Source organism: Stegodyphus dumicola, chromosome 4 (genome assembly GCF_044657685.1).
Source record: "Stegodyphus dumicola isolate Sdum_Otavi_A_Nest chromosome 4, ASM4465768v1".
Taxonomy (NCBI): Eukaryota; Metazoa; Arthropoda; class Arachnida; order Araneae; family Eresidae; genus Stegodyphus; species Stegodyphus dumicola.
In genome coordinates this window covers 198,106,389-198,129,276 of record NC_140771.1, presented here as the reverse complement: position 1 = coordinate 198,129,276, position 22,888 = coordinate 198,106,389, and the positions used below count along the sequence as shown (strand labels likewise).

The 22,888-nt window shown below is 33.7% G+C and overlaps 1 protein-coding gene across 3 annotated transcripts in view; it reads right to left on the bottom strand.

Annotated features, from left to right (window-relative positions):
• MED24 (mediator complex subunit 24) overlaps positions 1-9,891 on the bottom strand; it is a 39,097-nt gene extending 29,206 nt beyond the window's left edge. The window contains exon 1 of one of the 3 annotated variants that reach the window (XM_035362791.2): positions 9,755-9,891. The gene's annotated coding sequence lies outside the window, so the exon portion shown is untranslated. Of the gene's footprint in view, positions 1-9,366; positions 9,688-9,754 lie in introns of those variants that run through there. The other 2 variants (XM_035362790.2, XM_035362792.2) reach the window with 2 other exon arrangements.
• Positions 9,892-22,888: the final 12,997 nt, after the last annotated feature.

The following is a 22,888-nucleotide window of genomic DNA, read 5'->3' as shown; positions in this document are numbered from 1 at the left end:
AAGTACGACGAATCCAAAGAAAGCCAGGAGAAATAACGGCAACTATAACCTGGCTCCCAAACGGAAGATCGACTCATCGGACAGGACTCTCCGCAGCAAATGTTGCCGAACCGCGGAAGGGCCACCAGCGGCGGAGGAAAAGTTACAAGGAAAATTTGAACGGCCAGCAACGAGGTCCAAGAAGGAACACGAAAGAAGTGTCCCGGTTCCACCAAGACCAGCTGCCATCAAACGGCCAAGACCACAGGCAGAGGCGAAAAAGAAGGTATTCAAGGGTGACCGAACTGGAGAAAAAAGAAAGCTTCTAGAGGAAGGCACTGAAGGGCGAGCCCGCACAAGAAGGAGGATAAATCAAACGAGAATCTGCGCTACCTTTCAGGACTCGGCTCAGAAAAGAATGTCCGAATATCACAAAGATAAGTAAAATTTTATGTTACTTTGCAAACTTAAGTTAATCTTTCATTCTTACTGCAAGTGGCAGATTTCAAGAAGTTTTTCCTCGTGTGAGGTCTACCTTTATCGCCAAAAAGGCGAGAAATGAGTTGTTACCGATTTTGGTATTATGTTTTTCAATTACTCACGCGTATCACTAAAGTTGATGTATAATAGGAATATGTAAAGACTTAAATATTGTATAAATTTTATTTAAAACATTCTGGCAAGAAAGAAGTTTTAGTCTGAAAGACTTTTTAAAATGTAGTATTTCAATGTAGAAGAATTGGCACTTGCTTTGAAAAGAATAGAAGTTAACAATGTACTACTAATGTATGTTTTAAAATGCGTAAAATTAACGGCATGTTAATATGTTCTTATATACAATGTGAACTGTTATTTTAAATGTTAAGAAATACTGTGATATGGTAAAAGTGAAAGTAATGCCAAAAATTTTAAACTTATTTGTGTGACTGAAAAAAGACCAAATTATGGTGAATATGTGTTAAAGGTTGAATGAATGTAGTTAGGCTCTCTGACGCTACACTTCAGAGTTAGCCACTTTCAGAATAGTACCTCAGGGTTTAGAGTTGAAGATAGGGTGTGTTAAGAGGTCTTGTCATGTTGAATTTTAACACGTTAGTGTTTTGATTGTAGGAGGCAGTGTTGAACATGTATACATAAACACATTCGTGTTTGGTGTTCTTTTACAACACATGTCAGAGAGCACGGGGAGAGATAATTAAGATAGTCATGAATGAAATAAGAATGTTAAGAGAAATATAAATATACATGTTACTTGCCATTTCATTGTGTAACATTTCATTAAACTAGTTTTCCTTCCAGTTCTCTGGAAGGAACCAGATTTGAATAAAAGCTCCTGTTTGGATGCAGTACAGATGAAAAAATTGGGTGTCCATGGAGCTGCTATTGTAAAAACATTTTTTTTTTTTTTTAATTTCTAGTTTCTAGTAAGAAATGTTTGTAAAAGATTGGCCTCGCGTTAGATTCTAGAGCTAAAAGTTTTCAACAAGGTCATTTTAGACCTCAGTTTCAAACTAATTAACTCTGGCGGGAAGTATGTAAGGATCTTAAGTTTTACTATCGTTTATTTTATTTTAAATCTTTACTATCACTTCTTATTTTCTACTTCCGGCCAGAATTAAAAGCGTTAACTTATTTATGCAAAATTTGTCTGGCGAACACCAAGTACTTAAGTGGTGGCTTTTTGCCAAGCGAGAGAGAGGAAGGAGTTATTAGAAGCAGGCCGCTTGCCATAGTAGTTTTACTCGGTTGCTGGTTGCCTTCAAGGCCAGAGGTTTAATCCTCTTGATAATTTTAAATGTATTTTAGTGTTAACAGTTCTCTGTACTACATACGGCTTCCTGTTAATATAAGGCCAATCTTCCACGTTTATTATTCCAAATTTAAGTTAGAGTCTAGTTATATTTTTATATTCTTACGTTCAGACCACAAGTAGTTGGTCTCTGTATTCCGAAGTACGGAAATTATTGTAAAGAGTGAAAAATAAAGGGTTTTGTATACCCTTCCTGTGTATCTTGTCTACTTCCCACAGTTATTGAACATAGCTTTAGTAAGCTCCCTGTTCCGAGTCAGGTCTGTGCATGTTCCCAAAGAAAGTAAGAGGGAACATTGAACCTGATAGGTAGACCGCAGAACTTTTAGTCCTATATGATCCAGCTAGAAAATGACCAAAAAAAAAAAAAAAAAAAAAAAAAAAGGCCGTTACTTGCTTTGCTGTGAACTGTAATGGTTTCAATATTCGAGATTTTGTGGAGAAAGGGGAGAACCCCCAACTTCCGTACTGTATAATGCGTTGGCCAAAAAAAAAAAAAAAGACTATTTAATTCCTTTATTTATGCCATTCCGAATATTATTCCTTAGAAAACTAAACTGTGTTAAAACACACTTACCCATTTTATAAGTTTATCTATACTTCAGCAGTTACTGCAAATATATTATTATAAATATTCATACATATGCTCATAATATAAGCCAATCATACTAAATGCGAATATGAACTGACCATGCAGAACGAGAATGTAAATTATTAAAATCTTGATAAAAATTCAAACGTGTGTAGTATTGGGTGGGAGCAAAAGAATACAGAATGCATCGGAATTTCCTACCGCTTTCGCAAATCTTTGACCAATAGAATGACGTGCACCTGTCTATACTCGCACGCACCAAAGGCCAAGAATATACAGGGTGTTTCACAGATCATGAAACAAACTTGGAGGGGTGGGGAAGAGTACTAAAACGTGCATTTTTTTATAGGAATGTAGAGTCTAAAGTGATGGGTTAAGGCAGGAACGCATTAAAAATGACACGAGAGGAAAATGTGTTTGTGTACAAAATCAATACATATACAAAATCAATCTATATTGTTCATACATAGACATTGTTGAATACATAGACATTCTTTGCCAAAGGTTATGTTAATGCACAGAAAGGGGCGAAAAGCTATTTCAGGGAGTATGATTCAACATCCGATGTTCCATATAAGGAAGAAAAGTTGTTTATTTAGTTTCGGCTTTGGTACGGGGAAAAATGGGCGTTCGAAAAAAAAAAAAAAAGCACTAAAAACAAAAAAAAATAAGACCTTTATAGAAAAAGTAAGCACCTATAAGGACTTTCATATTTTATTTTCAAATATAAGGACTTATAAGCATTTGTAAGGACTGCTATGAACTCTGTATATATCTGACAGAAAAAAAACAAATAAATAATGGATTTATTTGGGAGTACGATATGAAAACTCACAAATGTAATGGCCAGTTTGATTCTGATAAGTATATCTGTTACAAAATGAAAAAAAATCATCCTCAAGAACAGTTTTCCACTTTTTTTGAAGCCATGAACGAAGGTTTGTCGGTAAAAGTATAGTTTAAGATACCCCTTGGCGAAATTTTGGCAGTACATGGGTACCGACTTTATGCAATTCTTTGACTCGTTATTTTGGCTTGCGAAGCGGCAATTTTAAAATCCCTGAACTGCACAAAAATGGCATTGCGATCTCTTTTAACTTTATCCATGTACACATCAACCTATTTTCACTTTAAAAAAAATCCCAGAATTGCACAAACTTGCATTACGCATTCCCTTTACTTTGTCCATGTACACATCGATATATTTTCACTTAAAAAGTCAAAGGAGCACCAAATTCTACAATATAGGCAAACAAAAATACAAAATCTCAATAAAATACATTTTAAACCAAACAATAAAATAACATAAAAAAGGAAAAAGATGTCATACATTTAAGCACTACCAAAAGCAAATATTCACTAACCACGATTTTCGAGTTCGCTTCGTACACCCAGAACCACCTAAAAATCAAAATATCAATCATATTCAAATGACTTTTTTCTAACCAGGTACTCTTTCTCATCGAATGCTTCACATAGTGACCATCTGAACCTTTCTTCCTACAAACCCATTTAAATCCATCTAAATGGTTTTTACGTTCAACTAGAGTCATATCCTTCCTACATACAGGACACTTATAATGGCTACTAAGTAAACCTTCATTTACACACCAGTCAATTAAAGCTCTTCTCCCTTTTCCCTCCAAATTGTACAGAAACTTCAAATTAATCTTACTACATTTGGCCATTCTAAAGTCTAAAGAATCAAACCAACACACACCACAAAAACGCTTACAAAAGCATCCCATAATTCAAAATTTCCCAGAATTATACATCCGATTACGTCCCAACAGGGTTTCCATAACATTCAACTACTCAGGCTACCATAAATGAAACAACAACTTGGCGACAGATCAAACAATAACTTCGCTATAATACAAGGGGTACCTTAAAGTCTACTCTACCCGGTTTATCATGTGATAAATAAATAAATTTCTCAAAATAGGTAAGTGTTTTATACAAAGGATCTACAAAGCGAAAGGATGTTTCGATATCCATCAAACAAAAAGTAGAATTGCCTCAAAAAATGGATAAAGGCATATACGTCTCAAAATTATGTAAGGAGTATGACATTGGAAAGTCAACTATATATGACATAAGCAAAAAGAGAAAGTAACTTTTGCAATATTTTGTGGATTCCAACACCCCACTTGCAATAATTAACAGAAAAAGGGTTTGTTATGCTAAAAGTGAAGATCATGGACAAAGTGATGAATGCTTAATAAAGTAAACAAATCAATATTCAGCATTTTTTTTTGTAAATTTTGATACCCTTTAGATCATAATTGCTTTTTATTTCATAAATTATGGTTTCATGTTTTTAATTGTATAATTTCTACATGCCATCTTACCAAATTTTAATTGATGATCTATAATCCAGAAAAACCTGTAATCCGGAATCGCCAAAGTCCTGACGAATCCAGATTACAGACTTTGTACTGTATATGTTAGACAGGGATAACACAATCATCATAGGAATAATATACTACAGTACAAAGTCCGAAATACGGAATCGTCGGGACTTTGGCGATTCCGGATTTTTCCGGATATTAGAACATCAATTTAAATCTGGTAAGATGGCATGCAGAAATTATACAATTAAAAATATGAAATCTTAATTTATGAAATAAAGAACAATTATGATCTAAAGGGTATCAAAATTTACAAAAAAAAAAAAAAAAAAAAGCTTAATATTTGTTCACTTTATTAAATATTTCTTTTAATGTGAGTTGTTGATAAAAGTATAGTTTAGGGTACCCCTTGGCAAAACTTGGCGATTTTTGGCGGTACATGGATACCAATTTTGTGCAATTCTTTGACTCGTTATTTTGGCTTGCAAAGCGGCGATTTTCACTCCAAAAATCGTCGCTACACAAAGCCAAAATAACAAGACAAAACAATTGCACAAACTCGGTATCCATGTACACATCGACTTATTTTCACTTAAAAAAAAAATCTCCGAATTGCACAAAAATGGAATTGCGCACTCTTTTAACTTTATCCATGTACACGTTGACCTATTTTTACTTTAAAAAAATCCCAGAATTGCACAAACTTGCATTGTGCACTCCTTTTACTTTGTCCATGTACACATCGATATATTTTCACTTAAAAAGTCAAAGGAGCATCAAATTCTACAATATAGGCAAACAAAAAATACATAATCTCAATAAAATACATTTTAAACCAAACAATAAAATAACATAAAAAAGGAAAAACATGTTATACATTTAAGCGCTACCAAAAGCAAATATTCTCTTACCATGATTTTCGAGTTCGCTTCGTACACCCAGAGCCACTTAAAAATCAAAATATCAATCATACTCAAATGACTTTTTTTAAACTAGGTACTCTTTCTGATCGAACGCTTCACATAGTGACCATCTGAACCTTTCTTCCTACAAACCCATTCAAATCCATCTAAACGGTTTTTACGTTCGACTAGACGCATATCCTTCCTACATACAGGACACTTATAATGGCTACTAAGTAAACCTTCACTTACACATCAGTCAATTAAAGCTCTTTTTACTTTCGCTCCAAATCGTACAGAAATTTCAAATTAATCTTACTACATTCGACCATTCTACCGTCTAAAGAATGAAACCAACACACACCACAAAAACGCTTACAAAACATCCCATGATTCAAAATTTCCCAGAATCATGCACCCTATTACATCACAATAGGGTTTCCATAACATTCCACTACTCAGGCTACCATAAATGAAACAGCAACTTGGCGATAAATCAAACAACAACTTCACCATAATACAAGGTGTACCTTAAAGTATACTCTACTCGAGTCATTTAAGTTGCTTCCACAAAAAATTCTAAAAGTTCCTTTTTCTTATGTCATATACATTTGACTTTCCAATGCCATACTCCTCGCATAATTTTGAGATAGATTGTAGATACTTTGGCAGCTCCAGAATTGGAAACTCTTTTCGACATAACGAAAGTTTACGCTTAGTTTTTATAAAATTGCCGTCTGCAAAAAATAATAAGCTGGATCATATTAGAAGATTAGGGAGCAGCGCAGTCTGCTACATTAACTGAAATGCTTCAGAAGTATTGAAGATAATTTTAGCCTAGCTTAATAGTGTACGTTATACATTACTGGCTGTGTATCACAAGATTGATGTTAAAAGTCTAAATTGTAGTAGTTATTTACTATACCTACATTTGTTTCTTGCACATGCTTAAAACTAATTTGAGTCCTGAATAAATAAACTCCTACATATACTTAAGGCTTTATCTAGGGCGGGCGATAGATACCGCTGGTGCAGTCTCTATGGGTCCTAAATTCTGCTACAAAGCACCTTCCTAAGTTCTAAGTTTTCACCATGCCTAAACTTTGGATCCCAGTGCTTTCTCTAAATCATAAAAAACATCTCTTCCTTTAATTTTGCCGCTCGATGCTTTCCAAAATTTCAAAAATTTCGTCTTCCCTAAATTCTGCAGTCCGGTGCCGACATATTCTGCCATCGCTTCTGGGTTTATGGTGAATAAACATACCAGTTATTCTTAATTAAAATAGCGCTAAATGTAATCTTTTGGACTATGTGTTTAATTAACAAAATCTATTTTTAGAATATGAAAAGAAATTTTTTTTAAATTTTTCCTCGTCAACATTTCTTAAGAGCATTTAAAAATCTATTATCACAGCCAAGTATAATGTTAGCATAAAAGGTTGTCATACTCTTGTTATTCAATTCCTAATATAAAAAAAATTGCTGCATGAGTTATTACTGAAGCTGTCATGTATTGACAAACATGTGGTGATGAAAGCAAAATATAATAAATAATGACTCGCCAGGTCAGCGTCTGGGATGTAAAATATGTGAATGTTTGGGTTTGAGATGTATGCCAAGCAGATACTCAGCTATGGAGCCAAATTATTAATCTCATAAATTTATGCTCACAGGATTCTTTTTCCATAACAAGATATTTTATTTAGTACGTAAGTGAAATTAAGAATTAGAATTTTGAAGTGAAAATCTCTACATTTTTATTATTGAAGGAAAAATCAAATGCACATGCGTAAAGCATAAAAAAAAAAAAAAAAAAAAAAAAAAAAAAAAAATTATTGTGGCTTTGAGGTCCGGGTTTTAGATTATTCCGGATAATGGATGACCGGATTTCGGACTTTATACTATATATATAATGGTTAAGGCTTTTAGAGCTGAACTATAATATATTGTCATTTGTAACATTTGTGAAAACTGCCAACAACTACCAACATCAGCGGCCAAGAGGTAATTAATTTTTCCTTCACATACACTACTGATTATCTTTTTTAAAATTACTTATTTTGAAAAACTTATCAAAATATTTTTGACCAAAAAAAAAAAAATATTTAAAACGTTCCAAAACTTAACTCCCATGAGTATTCGGACACTTTGAACTATGAAAATAATGGGACATTTAATATCTTGTTGCATATCCTTTAGCTAAAATTACATTTTTCATGTACTCTGGTCTGGATTCAACTACTTTTTTTTAGATCAAAATGTTCAGTTTTGTTCAATTCCTCTGTAAGAACTACTTTTAGAAGAGCCTTCTGAACAAATATAGTTCCTTGTCTTTTCCCCCCAACTCACTCCATATATGTTAGAAAGGATTTAAGTCACGAGAATATGAAAGAGCTTCGATATCTTAAGTGCACTTCCATAATAACCACAAGCAAATTTTTAAGGTTGTGCATATTTAGGATCATTATCATGATAATATATTTATACTGAGCTATATTATTTTCTATTAAAGCTAAATTTTGTATCCCAGAGGCTGCAAAACATCCCTAAACCACTATGCCTCCACCTTCATGCTTAACAAAAGGCAATACCTTTTTCATATTCAATTCTTCATTTGGCTTTTGCAACACAGTAATTCCTCCATCATACCCAAATATATTAAAACTCGATTCATCTCCAAATACAGTGTTATTCCAGTATGATAAATTTTTGCTCACCCTAGATTTCATGAATGGCATTTCCATTGTTATTTATTGAGTATTTCTATTGTTCTTTTTAACAAAGAATTTCCGGGAAAAGTGCAGATTCATCCACTGCCTGGTGTGTTTTAAAGAATTGTACAAACTCAGTATCCATGTACACATCGATTTATTTTCACTTAAAAAAACATCCCAGAATTGCACAAAAATGGCATTGTGCACTCCCTTGACTTTATCCATGTACACATAAACCTATTTTCACTTAAAAAGTGAAAGAAATAGACAAAAATCCAATTCTTCTTACTCTTGTAAAAAGCTCCAAACAAACGCCAATCAAAGAACTGGGCGATTCTGCACTTCAGCCGAATTTCCTTCTTGCTGATTGCTCTCCATATCCATATATCCTACTGACTTTTCTAATAGTTTCAGGGTTAAATTTTATTGCATATCTTTCTTATAAATCTGCTGCAAGTTTTGAAGCACTAATTTTGGGGTCCTCTTTGATGTTTCATAGTGTTAGTTAGGAATGAGGTCTAGATTTCTGAGCATTTTCCAACAATTCCATGCAATATCCACCGTTTTAATACATCCAAAAGGACATTTCGAATACTTTGGTATCTTAAAAAATGAAGAATAATTAAATTTCTATGAGAACTTGCCGTTAATTTGTAGCATACTGGCGGGTTTAATTCAGATATGGAACTGTTATTATACTTGATTAGAAAAGGTCATAATATTCAATCACAGACGACAAGTCTAAAATTGTATTATTTTCATATGAAACAAAAAAATTATAAGAAAATAATAGATTAGTTTAGTTTACTGCAAAGAATATTCTGATGTTTATTTATTTTGCAACAAGCAAGGCTTTAAGATAGAAGATAAAATAATGCATTAGGGGGAAAATATTTAGTACAAGATCTATGCAATACAATCGTTCGTAAACAAATATGAGCGACTGTATGCAAAATGAATTGAGATCAATCCGTCAAAAAGTAAAATATACTGAATATAAGAAAGAATTTAAACTTACTATACCATACGAAACATCATCAAAACTAGAATTACGGTTCCCAGAAGAAATTCATAAAACATGACATGAAGCTTGACATTAATATGTAGCATCGTTAACTACCACTTTTCAAATACTATTATTTCCTTTCGCAAATAAAAACAAAAAGTTTAAATGGAAAGTTGCCATATTGTAAAATTGCATTTTCAGAAAAAAATCATATCGGATTTTCTGAACCTTCCTTAGATGGCTAACCTACGGCACGCATCACGGCGAAGTTTTAATAGAAATATGGAAAAACCTACTGAATTTTTTTTTAATTCGAAAAAATAAAAAAAAAAAAAAATCTGAAATGTTTCAGATTTTATATTACGTCCAAAGGGGGTTTTTTTAACATTTTGTGTGTTACCTTTCTTTATTAAATATCATGTTCCTCGCACTTAAACCATAAGATCCAGTGCAACAGCAATATCGCAAAATAGTTTTAAAACGAACATATCTCTAGAATTTCCGATACAGAGACTCACGCGCTGGAGATAAAAATGTTTTTTCTGCACAACGTTGCCACTGCTCGCTTTGAAATCCTTGAGTTTGTTAATCAAAAATTCGTCAAAGTTTTAAAAAATAGGAAATCGATCATAAAACAAATTTCAAATTTCAAATTTGGTCTTCCACATGCTCATATTCGTTGGAGGATTACGTTATTCAAAATTCGATGACTCTATGTACCGTTATTTTATGACAATGTGAGAAATATACATACATTTACGCAGATTTTCATTATTTAATTTCTTCAAATATAATGCAGGACTCTAACATTTTATGGCAACAGTTTTAAAAGTGAACCGACATTTATCAACACCTCCTAGAACTAACTCAAGGCCACGGCGCGCAGTTCGTGACGTCACTGCAGTAGGGATACTTTCGTCCTCGCCAACTTTAAGGGCGCCTTCTTAAATGTCCATTTGACAGGCTTATAATTAAACTGAAATTTTTATATTTAATTCTCATCGTTTATAAATGTGGAAAATACCTTGCTTTCATTAGAATGTGAAGAACCGAGATTTTCATTTTTAGAATGTTTTCGATACGAATAACTAGAATTTTTAATTCCATTAAAAGTTATTACTGATTTTACCAAATTTAATCGCTGAGTAACTCTTGTTAACGAAAGAAACTTCACACTTAATGAATCGGAATTTTATTTGTATGCAATAATTAAACAGAAAGACAATTTAAGACATGAAGGCAGGATATAGATCCTAAAAAATTGAGATAAATTCTAACTGATTTAAATTCTGAAGCTATTTTACCTGGATTCATGTAGAAAACATAAAATCATTAGTTGAAAACAAATATAATTAATCAGAGATGTTTATTGGTCAAGAATAGTATTAATTATACTTACAACAATTTATTTATGCCTTGACTAATAAACATCTTTGATAAGTATAAGTCATATATCTTATTTTTAACATATGTTGCCGAATAATAATAAATACTCACGTTTGAAAAAAATAACGCTAAGCTTGCAACGATTTAAATAAGTTCTCATAATTATTTGAGACATTAGGTGCACAGAGAGAATTTAATATTATTTTGCATTTTAAATGGCAAATATCAAACCTCTGATAGAGGTCTGATATAGATATAAATAGCTAACCTCTGATCTTTACAGGAAAATTTTATAACATGGTTTAGCAGTATTATGTGGAAGGCAAATGTAACAAATCCTAAACTGGGATATTGAACACAACAAATGAAAAACATAATTATCATTGCATTATTACTGCCGAATAAAATGACTAAAATATAATGCCCTTAGGATGCACTAAATTATACATTACAATTCGAAATACTTTAGATAATATGTATATGCTTATTTTCAATCAGTCAACTAAAAAGAGGAAGGATTGTTCCAATAGAGGAAAAGAAGAGAAAGAAGAAAATCATCGAAATTGTCTTTGCAGTCAATTCAGAATTATTCCAAACTGTCTGTATTTTTACACATTAAGTTTTTCGGCTTTAAACTGAGCATACATTATTCAATTTCATTAAAATTTGTAGCATAAAATAACATAGGTTAGGTTAAGTTATTTATTTACGGCAAAACTCGAGGGTTATCTGCCTAAGGGAAGGGATGCCTTCGTTGAGGACTTTCTAAGGGAAACTGGCTCGTATACACGTTACACATGGGGGAAAACCCCGAAAACACCCATGCAGCCAGCCCGTTCGCGGGATTCGAACCTCGGACCGAACTACCAGTGTTCAGCGACTTAACCGCTCGGCCGCTGCTGGACCGCTAAAATAATATAAGTTAATGTTTCTTCACGACTAATAGAAAGAAAATCATACTTGTCTATTAATTGTATAAAGTGAAACAGGTAACTAGTTTTGAAGAATCATGTCTAATTAGATAGAAAAATCTTTTGCCAAATAAAGAGTTGCCAAAATTTAATTATTTACTTACAAAAAATACGAAACACTTGCATGCAAAGATTGTTATAATCGGATTTAATTATCTAAACTAGAATTAAATACAAGATTTTGTAAAACTACATATTTAATTATTTACTTTATATTAAGTGAATTTTAAGAATATCAGGCATGAACTCACAAAAATTTAAATAGCGTATTTTTTCGCATTGATATCAGAAACAAAATTGGTATTAGTTACAAAAATATTATCAAGATTTTTCAAGGTCTTGGGATTTTAATAAATACGCTGTTCCTGTGACAAATGTATCGAGATATTTAAAGGCAAGCATTTTGCAACATACAAAATTTATTTACAATTTTGAATTTCTATTAATCCTACATTTAATCTAATCTTACTTTTAAGTCACACATTTGTTTAATTTAGTACTTAACTTGGTAAATGATGCTATTTACTACAAAGTGACTAGCATGATGATAAAGAATGCCATCTGCTATAGATTGAACGATTAGCATGATGATAAACAGTACTATCTGCTATAAATTAAATTAATAGTATGATTAAGTCATCATATTTATATAATCACTATTAGACTTCAATAAGATTAAATATGTTTACTTTCTATAAATGTATGTACTGGCTTTGGTTTATGATAATTGTAACATACTTAACACAGAAGCACTTTTTAAAGCACAGATAAGTATAAACTTATTCATTAAAAAAAAAAAAAAGAAAGAAAGAAAGAAAACGCAATTTACCTGCGAAATTTTTTTTGGCTTGAAATTGCTTCTATGAATCGCCTTTATCCATTTATTTATTTAAGAATTCTTTCTCTTTCGGAAAAGAGAAAACCTGTATTTTAGTACCATTTGGATAGTTCCCTTTACAGTTAGGTACACAGCATGTGTAAACCATATTAAAAATTTGAAAAACAAATAATAAAGTGGAATAGTTATAATATGGAAATATCTGAAAAAAGAAAGAAAATGTCCACTGTTCTTATGGACGACTTCTGACCGAGTAACCGTCAAAACTCCGGAAATCCACCCACCACAGTCCTGGGTGGGGAGAGTTAAATGAAATGCTATCCCTACTGAAACTGACGTCACACCTCCTCCTGGGAAACGCGCCGTGGCCTTGAGTTAGTTCTAGGAGGTGTTGCATTTATCCGTCCGACGCAAAATGCCAAAACGAAACTAATAGTCCTTCGGGATTCAACTCCCTTTGGACTAATAATGTCATCTTCACGATTCGGTAAGACAATGTGCTCGTAGGGTTAAGGATACTATAAAGTAGTAACTAGTAGCTCTACATAGGGTGAGTTGGCCCTAGGGGTTTGTTAGAAAATAACTTTTCCGAGAATTTTTGGATAGCCGTTAGAAAGTAATTAAAGACGTTACAATATGAATAAATTTCAAAAAATAATTTTTTTCTAAAATTAAATCCTGATATATGTAATAAAATAAGAAAAATAAGAAAAGAAATATAAAAGAAATAAAATAAATATAAAGAAAATAAAATAAGAAAATAAATATATCATGTGCATGCGAATCTGCCGTCTGGCTCGAAACATTATTTTATCAAACTGTTCTTTATAGTGCTGTAGAAGTAACGAGAAATTGTGTACCCGTATGTATTCGTTACTCGGTGAACCAGTACTCGTTACTATCGTATCGTTACTCGTTACTTTCGGTAAAATCGATCGGTATCCGTATACTGAGCCTATTTTATCGGTCTACGGCCCTAAAAAGGGCTTTGAAACGTCGCATTGCATTGAACACGTGAGCTATTCTAGTTTTCCGTCGCCTTTTTTTGGGTAGAAATAATTCACTTTATTTTGGCTATTACCGTATTTACGCGAATCTAATGCGCATCGTTTTTGGCCAAATGTAGTATTCAAAATTGGGGTGCGCATTAGATTCGATGGCGCATTAGATTCGAGTGCAAAGTTCGCCGATGACCGTGAATTGACCCCGACAGGTAAAATTAAGCGTGCTGCACCGCACATTGTTGCACTGAGTTTCTGCTGCCTGGAAAAGCATCGAAGCACCAAAGATTGTGAAATCTTTCAAGAAATGCTGCATTTTAAATTCATTGAATGGCAGTAAAGATGACGAGCTCTAGAACGCCGAGGATGACGATGATGATGATGAGGAAAGAAGAAATGAATCTGCGTCTGACGAAAAGAGCTGTGAGGATTCCAGTGATGAAAACAGTGAATAAAGACGTTTACTATTAATCACTAATTGTAGAAACTGTTAGCTAGATAGAAATGTTACGATTTATTTCATGTTCATATTTTACGATAGATACCGTATATACGGTAGTGGTAATTAACAGTGATTGTTTCACATAACAATTGCCCACTAATAGGTTAATTCTATGTTCTACTACTTTATGTATAAATCCATTGTTGTATAAAATATGGTATCTAAATTTAAATAAAATTATCATACCACTAATTGATAGTTTATATACAAATCCATTGTTGTATAAAATAAGATTCAATAAATTCCTCATATCATTGATGCGCATTACATTCGCCGACAAACAATTTTTTTATTATTTAAAGTTTTAAAATGGGGATGCGCATTAGATTCGATGGCGCATTAGATTCGCATAAATACGGTATTTTTTGGTGCACTGTATATGATTCATTATTAAATTTCCTATTGCTGTCAGGGCTTAGTTTCTAAACTCAGAAGGGCCTACGGAAGGCCGTCAGGAAAACAGGAAAATATAAAATAAAAAATAAAGAAAGAAAGGAAATAAATATTACAATAATAACATTAATTAGTAATTAAAATAACAAAAAAATTACTTATTGAAAAACTTAATAATTAAAATAACAAAAAATAGTGATTAAAATAATGAATAATTAAAGTAACATAATAATTAGCAACTGAAATATAAAATACTTATAAGTACAATTTAATAAAAATGTAAAAACAAATAAAAATTAAAATAATTTTTAAATTTATGATGACTAATTAAATAATAAAGTAAAATACCAGATCTTGTCTTATTGGCTTAGTATCGTTTCGTCCTTTCTCATTTAATCCCCAGCTCGAAAAAGTGTTATTTCGTTCGCTGCCTTCCCCCACCAATTCCCTCTTTCCCGTTTCATCCGCTGTTTGGAAAATAGGTGTTTACTTTACGATAAGGCGAACGTCTGTTTACTTCAATTAAAATGTTTTAGAAGAGATGACTGTTTCTACTTCGACTTAGCTTTTGATTTTTTAATATTATTTAATATTTTATACAGACAAATTATGTTGAGCAGAATAATGAATTTCAGACGTGTTCAAAAGGTGTGTATCTGAATATAATAACATTTTTGTTGTATAATATCCATTTTTTAATTTCACACATTTCTAAAGCAACAGAAGTACGTTATCACTATTTTGGCACACACATCAAAAACATGTATAATTAAGATTAATGTTACATTCCTTAATAAAAGTAATGGGTCCTCATTAAATGCAACCATTCATGCTTTTAGAGGATTTTACATGTGGTGGTCTTAAAAAGATGATGTTCACTACCAATGTTTGTTTATGTTCCCAAAAATAGAGATCTCTTAAAAGGTGACCTCTTAGAGATGTCGTAAATAGATGATTTGCTATAATTATTTTTCGATAGATAATGGAATTAATGTAATTTAATGTCAATAACTCGAGGAAGCAAGTTTAAATACGGTGCAACAATTTTGAATGATGAAAATATTCATATTTTGTCAATGTCAAATTTAAAAAAGAATTAGTTTTGGGCAAATTATGAAATCTAACTTTTAATGTCGTCTTCTGGTTTCTATATTTATATTTGGAAAAGTTTTATACTCGTTATGAAAAAATAAAAATACAAGAAGTTTGAGTTTCGTAGGACAAAGATTGACCAGGAAATTTAGTTTCAAAATTTGCAATGTTTGATGCCATTTGTAACTTGCCTTTGGGTATCGCTTAATTGAGTTAGAATAATTCGAGGAAATAAGTTTAAATGAAGTGCAGAAAAATAAGCATAATTTAAATAGTCGTAGAAGGAAGTCATGCGGAATCCATATCAAATTTTCACTTTTTCATAATGACCATAAAACTTTCCCAAATACAAATACAGAAACTGGGAGACCGCATTAAAGATTAGCTTTCGTTATTTGTCCGTTATTCGTTATTTCGTTTGCTGCTTCCCCCATTCCCTTCATCAGAACCGCTAATGACGAAAGGGTGAAATTTCCCCGATTCATCCCCTCTCCAAAAACTCCTTGTTGAGACTGTTATTTGTTGAGACAAGGAATGCTATATTATAAATGTCAACTTGCTTTTTACACTTAAAAATAAAATCGATAAAAACATTCGCAAATGTATAGGTTAAGTACGAATAAGAACTTAAAAGAAATTTAGAAATCTATAAAAGGTAAGGAAAGTTTTATGTTACTTTATTAGAGATAATAGTGAAGCACCAAATATTTCAATCAGTGTTATTTCATAATGCTATGAGTATACCTTTATTCATTTAAGAAATGGCCCACCAGCGGTCGAGCGGTAAAATCGCTGAACACTGGTAGTTCCGACTTGAGTTCGATCTCAGGCAAACGGGTTGGCTTCATAAGCATTTCATGGTTTTTTTCCCGTACCAGCTTACAAGCCAACTTACCACGTACCATACGAGCCAGCTTTCCTAAGAAAGTGCTCTACGAAGGCATTTTTCCTTTAAGGCACATAGCCCCAGTGTTTTTTGTCATAATCAACTAAACCAAATCATTTAAGAAATATATCAGTTGATCACTGCTCAGTGTACATCTGCTGTTTGCTTATAAAAACACTTTTTAAAGACGTTTCTACTATTTTGCTAATAATTCTGGAAGGCTCATAGAATCCGAAATTATGTTACACTAACATCCGAAATTATGTTACAATAGCTAACAGAGAACTTAAGTCTGTTTAATACAACAAAAATCTGCTTGACTTGCTTTCGTGTCTTTGGGAAACGTAAGTATATGCAGAAATAAATATTAAAATCTGTCACGTATATTTGTAAGGATGTAAAGCATACTGTTTTGGTTCACGATAATGATAAATATGCATCATGTTACGACAGTTTTAAAAGATCACAAATAACTATACATATGCTACACTTCTAACAAAATTTCTGTTACAATATTGTTGCGTGCGTACGAGTTCGTTATGAAATGAATGCACAAGTCCGATGAAAAATGAACAAAAATTTATTATTATCACAACAAAAATGCTTAAATTTTCTCAAATTATCATGCAGTATTACAATATCTCACAGTAGTTATCTTTTAACTACTCAAATGTCCAATAGAACGTAATTCAAAACAGCTAAAGAACACTAATCCGCGAATTCGCTACAATCAACAAGAGCAGTTTTCTAAGCAACAACAAAAACTAAGCAACTACTACAAACTGAGATGTTTTCCTCCTTTTATAAGATTTTAAAATCACGCGCTAGAATTTTCCAGTACTTTCTCGAAATCAAAAAGAGATATTTATTTATTTAATGCACGCGCTCTTGTATTTTCAATTTTCCGGCTTAGCTTTCTTTTAATATTCGTCACGCGCTGCACTGCGCGAGAAATAAAACCATTTAATTTGTAATTGAACTAACATTAGCTTTTTAAATACCAAATTCGTAACACTGCGCCCTTCCCAAGGACTGCACGTCCCGGGCAGTACAATCCCTGGACAGGAAGCTAAACTTACAACTCTGGCATAAATGCAACTGAGGCATAAACATTACATTACAATATCAAACAACATGAACAATAAATGCAATAACTAACTTAAACAAATCAAATGCTATCAAATACAAATCAAATACTAAATACAAATCAAATCAAATACACATTTAAAAACAAAAAGGACCATGGTCTTATACTATTTACAATTATTTACATTACGTACTATGGCCATAGTAATGAGCTAACCTGTCGTAACGACCGACTTTAGGTTTAGAGTTCGAAGACTTACGGAGACGTCATTCAGTCTGTTCCGCACTGTACATGGACCATCCGAAGGTGACTGTAGTTTAGGACTGAGTCCTTTTCGTTGAATCGGGTTCCACAACCTCACCTTGTCTCCTTCGTTGGATCTATGTCCAGTAGCTCTCGTGTTGTATCTGATCTTCACTTTCTCCGTCGCCAAGTTCAGTCGCTTTCGTGCGAAACGGGGCATCACTTCAAAACGGGCCTGGACATCTTGGATATGTTCCTCAGGCGATGAAGGCGCATCCGTACGGCGATCAAACTGGCGGCCACAAGGCAGACGAAGGTCTCGACCAAAGAGCATCTGGGCTGGAGAAGAGCTGGTAGTCTTGCGTTTCTTTTCGACCCTAGTATGATTTCGGCAGCTTCCCAAGCTGGACCTTTCGGACAAGGCGTCGGCATTTCCAGGCGAGGATCCTTTTTGAGGATGGATAGTCATGCCATCAGATGCTGAAAGCAGTTTGTTGTTTTTCAAGTCTAAGGAAAAATTGTATTTCCTTAAAAAGTCCAATCCGAGTATGCATGGATCTGTGATATCCGCCACATAGGCCGTGTGATGGTAGGCGACACTTCCAAACGTGATGCTTACGTTTAACTTCCCAGTTATATCGATCTTATCACCAGACGCAGTCTGAAGGGTAACACAGGATGGCGTCCAAATAAGTTTATCTTTAAACTGTTCAGCTAAATCTTTCCTAATGATGGTAACATTAGCTCCTGTGTCAATGATCATATTGCAAGGAACTCCATCGATATTCCCATTAATGGACAGTCCGTTACTGTTGCCACTCACTGTATAAATTTTAAGCGCTTTAAAACAAGGTTTTTCATTATCTGGCAACCTCCGTTCCTCGATATGGTCACTAATTTGTTTACTGCGTCGTTGCTGTGAAATGGTCTTATTTTCCGTACCTCGGGGTGTTTTGCAGTTTCTTCGTATGTGGCCTTCAACTCCGCAGTTCCAGCACTTTAGAACTAGTTTCTTTTCACTTCTGTTCCGTCTCAAGCCACTGACTTGTCTGGTAAAATCATCTGCTTTATATTCCGTACCCTGGGGCGTTCTGCAATTCCGTCTTAGGTGACCTTCACTACCACATCTCCAACACCTTAGAGCCACTTTCTTCTCGCTCCTACTCCGTATCAAATCGTCGACTTGTCTGGCTAAATCATCTAAACGAGCCATCAGTTGATCCACTGGCTCATGGACTCGCACAGCTCTAACTGGGTAGCGATCTCTACTAGTTGCTTGCTGGGCTGCCTCGAACTTCATGGCGTACAACAGAGCGCTTTTTATGTCCTTTACATCTGCCATTCGAAGAGCTTTCTGTATTTCAGGATCCCGGATGCCGTCGATGAAATATTGCAGCGACAGGATTTCTCTTGTTTCTGTCGGGCACTCCGAAAAGGCGTGATGTGACAGCCTTTCAACATCCGTGGCGAGCTCCTGAAGTGTTTCGGTGGGCTTCTGCTGACGGGATTTTAGTTGAAGCCTGCTGTAGTCTTTCAAACATTTCTCGCCAAAGCGCAGCTTTAATGCGCCGGATAAAGCTTCGAAGTCAAGTCTTTGGTTTTCTGGAAGCGTCTGCAGGATATCCGCTGCGTCTGCTCTCAGAGAAGCGGCGAGATGGCAGGCCTTAGTTTGGGAATCCCATCCATTCGCATACGAAACGATAGAAAATTGTGTTTTATACACTTGCCAGGATGTCTTCCCATCATATGTGCATAGCTTCAGAGAGGAGCGAGCAGGCATAGATAGAAATTTAAAACCTTCAGAATTGCTTCCTGCCATCGCTATGCACTTCTTTAGGCTGTCAATTTCTTTGGCGACGGCAGCAGAAACCCTATCATCAATTTGGGATTCGATTTGTTGTTGAACAGAACAAACTCTTCCTTCTATTTCTTCTTTGACAGAATCAACTCTGTAACCTATTTGTTGTTCCACTGCCGAAACTCTGTCTTCTATTTGCTCTTTCACAGAAAAGACTTTTTCTTCAATTTGTCCAACTTTAATTTCAACCGCGTCTATTCTGCCTCCCATAACCTCAAATTTATTTTCTATTATGCAGGTAATTTCTCTTTTCATCTCTTCTTGTCTTGCTTCAATCTTTTCCTGTCCTGCTTCAATCTTTTCCTGATTGGATTGCATATCTTCTTTCAACGAGGCAAAGGCTGAGATCAACTGCCTTAATTGCTCTTCCATCGCTCTTGTTATTGGCATTCAAATCCACTTCTGACACCAAAAATTGTTGCGTGCGTACGAGTTCGTTATGAAATGAATGCACAAGTCCGATGAAAAATGAACAAAAATTTATTATTATCACAACAAAAATGCTTAAATTTTCTCAAATTATCATGCAGTATTACAATATCTCACAGTAGTTATCTTTTAACTACTCAAATGTCCAATAGAACGTAATTCAAAACAGCTAAAGAACACTAATCCGCGAATTCGCTACAATCAACAAGAGCAGTTTTCTAAGCAACAACAAAAACTAAGCAACTACTACAAACTGAGATGTTTTCCTCCTTTTATAAGATTTTAAAATCACGCGCTAGAATTTTCCAGTACTTTCTCGAAATCAAAAAGAGATATTTATTTATTTAATGCACGCGCTCTTGTATTTTCAATTTTCCGGCTTAGCTTTCTTTTAATATTCGTCACGCGCTGCACTGCGCGAGAAATAAAACCATTTAATTTGTAATTGAACTAACATTAGCTTTTTAAATACCAAATTCGTAACAATATGAATATGCATTTATTATTATATGAGTCGTAAAACGGCCCACCAGCGGCCGAGCGGTAAAGTCGCTGAACACTGGTAGATCGGTCCGAGGTTCGAATCCCGCGAACGGTCCGGCTACATGGGTGCTTTCGTGGTTTTCCCCATGTGTAACGTGTATACGAGCCAGTTTCCCTTAGAAAATCCTCGACGAAGGCATCTTCCCTTAGGCAGATAGCCATAGTGTGCCTTTCCATAATTAAATACACCCATACACACATGAGACGTAAAATTCAGTGTTCGTCATTTTTAGATTCTAGGTATATGACAAAATTTATTTTTTTAATTTTCGTTTTGTTTTTAAAAATTAATTCACTTTATAGCTTTTCTTCAATTTATTATAAAGGAATAGGAGTTTAAATTTTGATTTATATATAATATGATATAAATTCATCATTTATTAATAATATTTTATGTATAACAAAAAAATTATCGTTAATGTTCCAAATTTTAATTTTTTTAATGATTTGTCTTACATTTGTTGTATATTTGTTGAATGCATAGCTAAATATTTCAATTATACACAATAAAGGTTATGCAGAAAACAATTCAGCTGGCAAGATAGCTAATTTCGAAAGAAAAATTAGAGTCTTATTGCTCTTAACTCTTAGTACTGTAAGGATCCTAAGTTTTACTAACGTTTATTTTATTTTAAATCTTTGCTATCACTTCTTATTTTCTACTTCCGGCCAGAATTAAAAGATTTAACTTATTTATGCAAATTTGTCTTGCTAACGCCAAGTACTTAAGTTGTGGCTTTTTGCCAAGCAAGACAGAGGAAGAAGCAGGCCGCTTGCCATAGTAGTTTTACTCGGTTGCTGGTTGCCTTCAAGGCCAGAGGTTTAATCCTCTTGATAATTTTAAACGTATCATAGTTTTAGCAGCTCTCTGTACTACATACGGATTTTGTTAAATAACGGCCAATCTTAAAGTTAGGCACTTGTAAATTAATCCAAAGTTAGTTTCAGTTAGAGTTTTAGTTAGTATTTTTATATTCTTACGTTCAGATCACAAGTGGTTGGTTTCTGTATTCCGAAGTTCCGGAAATCACTGTAAGGATAGAAAAATGAAGGGTTTTGTATACCCTTCCTGTGTGTATTGTCTACTTCACAATTTATTGAACATAGCTTGAGTAAGCTCCCTGTTCCGAGTCAGGACAGTTCATGTTTCCAAAGCAAGTAAAGAGGAATACAAGTCCTGATAGTACAAGCAGCCATTTTTAAATTGACGTTAAAATAAATTTATTCTATGGTCTATTAGAAAATAACTATACTGAATCATTTATTGACGACTTCTAAGAGGTCGCTTTCTGAAAGAAACCTGTATTTTTGAGAACATAAACATTCGTTGATATTGAACATCACTTTTTTAAGATGCCAGAGCAAATGCACAGAGCTCTAAAAATCCTCTAAAAGCATAGACGGTCACGTTTTAAAAGGCTGACTACTTTTAATAAAGCTTGTATATTAATGTTCATTATACATTTCTCACATTTTTACTTTCTTTCAAAACAGCGATGCTGTGGTTCAATTGCTTTAGAACTATGTGAAACTAATAAAATGGGCCCTAGGTTATAAAAACCTAATTATATTCAGATACACACCTTTTGAACATGTTTGAAATCATACTAATCAGAATACTTTGTCTACAGAAAACATTGAATCAATATTAGAAATCAAAAGCTAAGTGAGATTAAAGTAGGAAGAGTCATATCGTCTAACCCATTTTAATTGAAGTAAACAGGTGCTTACTTTATCGTAAAGTGAACAACCGTTTTTCAGACAGCGAATGAAAAGAAAAAAAGAGCCCATCAGAGCTCGAGCGGTAAAGTTCACTAATAGTTCGGTCCGGGGTTCAATTCCCGGCCAACGGCTAGCTGCACAGGCGTTTTCATTGTTATTCCCGTGTGTAACTTGCATATGAGTCAGTTCCCTTTAAAAAATCCTCCACGAAGGCCTCCCTCCCGTAGGCAATAGCTCTAGTCTGCGCTTTGCTGTAACCAAATAAACCAAAACCGGAAAAAAAAAAAAAGGAATTGGTGGTGGAAGGCAGCTACGAAACGTCGTTTTAGAAGAATGGGCTACATAACCAAATTTCTATCTATACTCTGGTAAACAGTACATTATTTGCTCATCAACAGCCTAAATTTAGCTAATGCTCGGCTTAGTTCTTATATTGCAATTTTAGCCACAGCCCCCAAACAAGACGATGTCTGGTATTTTATTTCATTACTTAGTTATTCATCATTAATTTAAGAATTAATTAAATTTTCATTTGTCTTTAAATTTTTATTGAATTATAATAATAATCATTTAATATTATAGT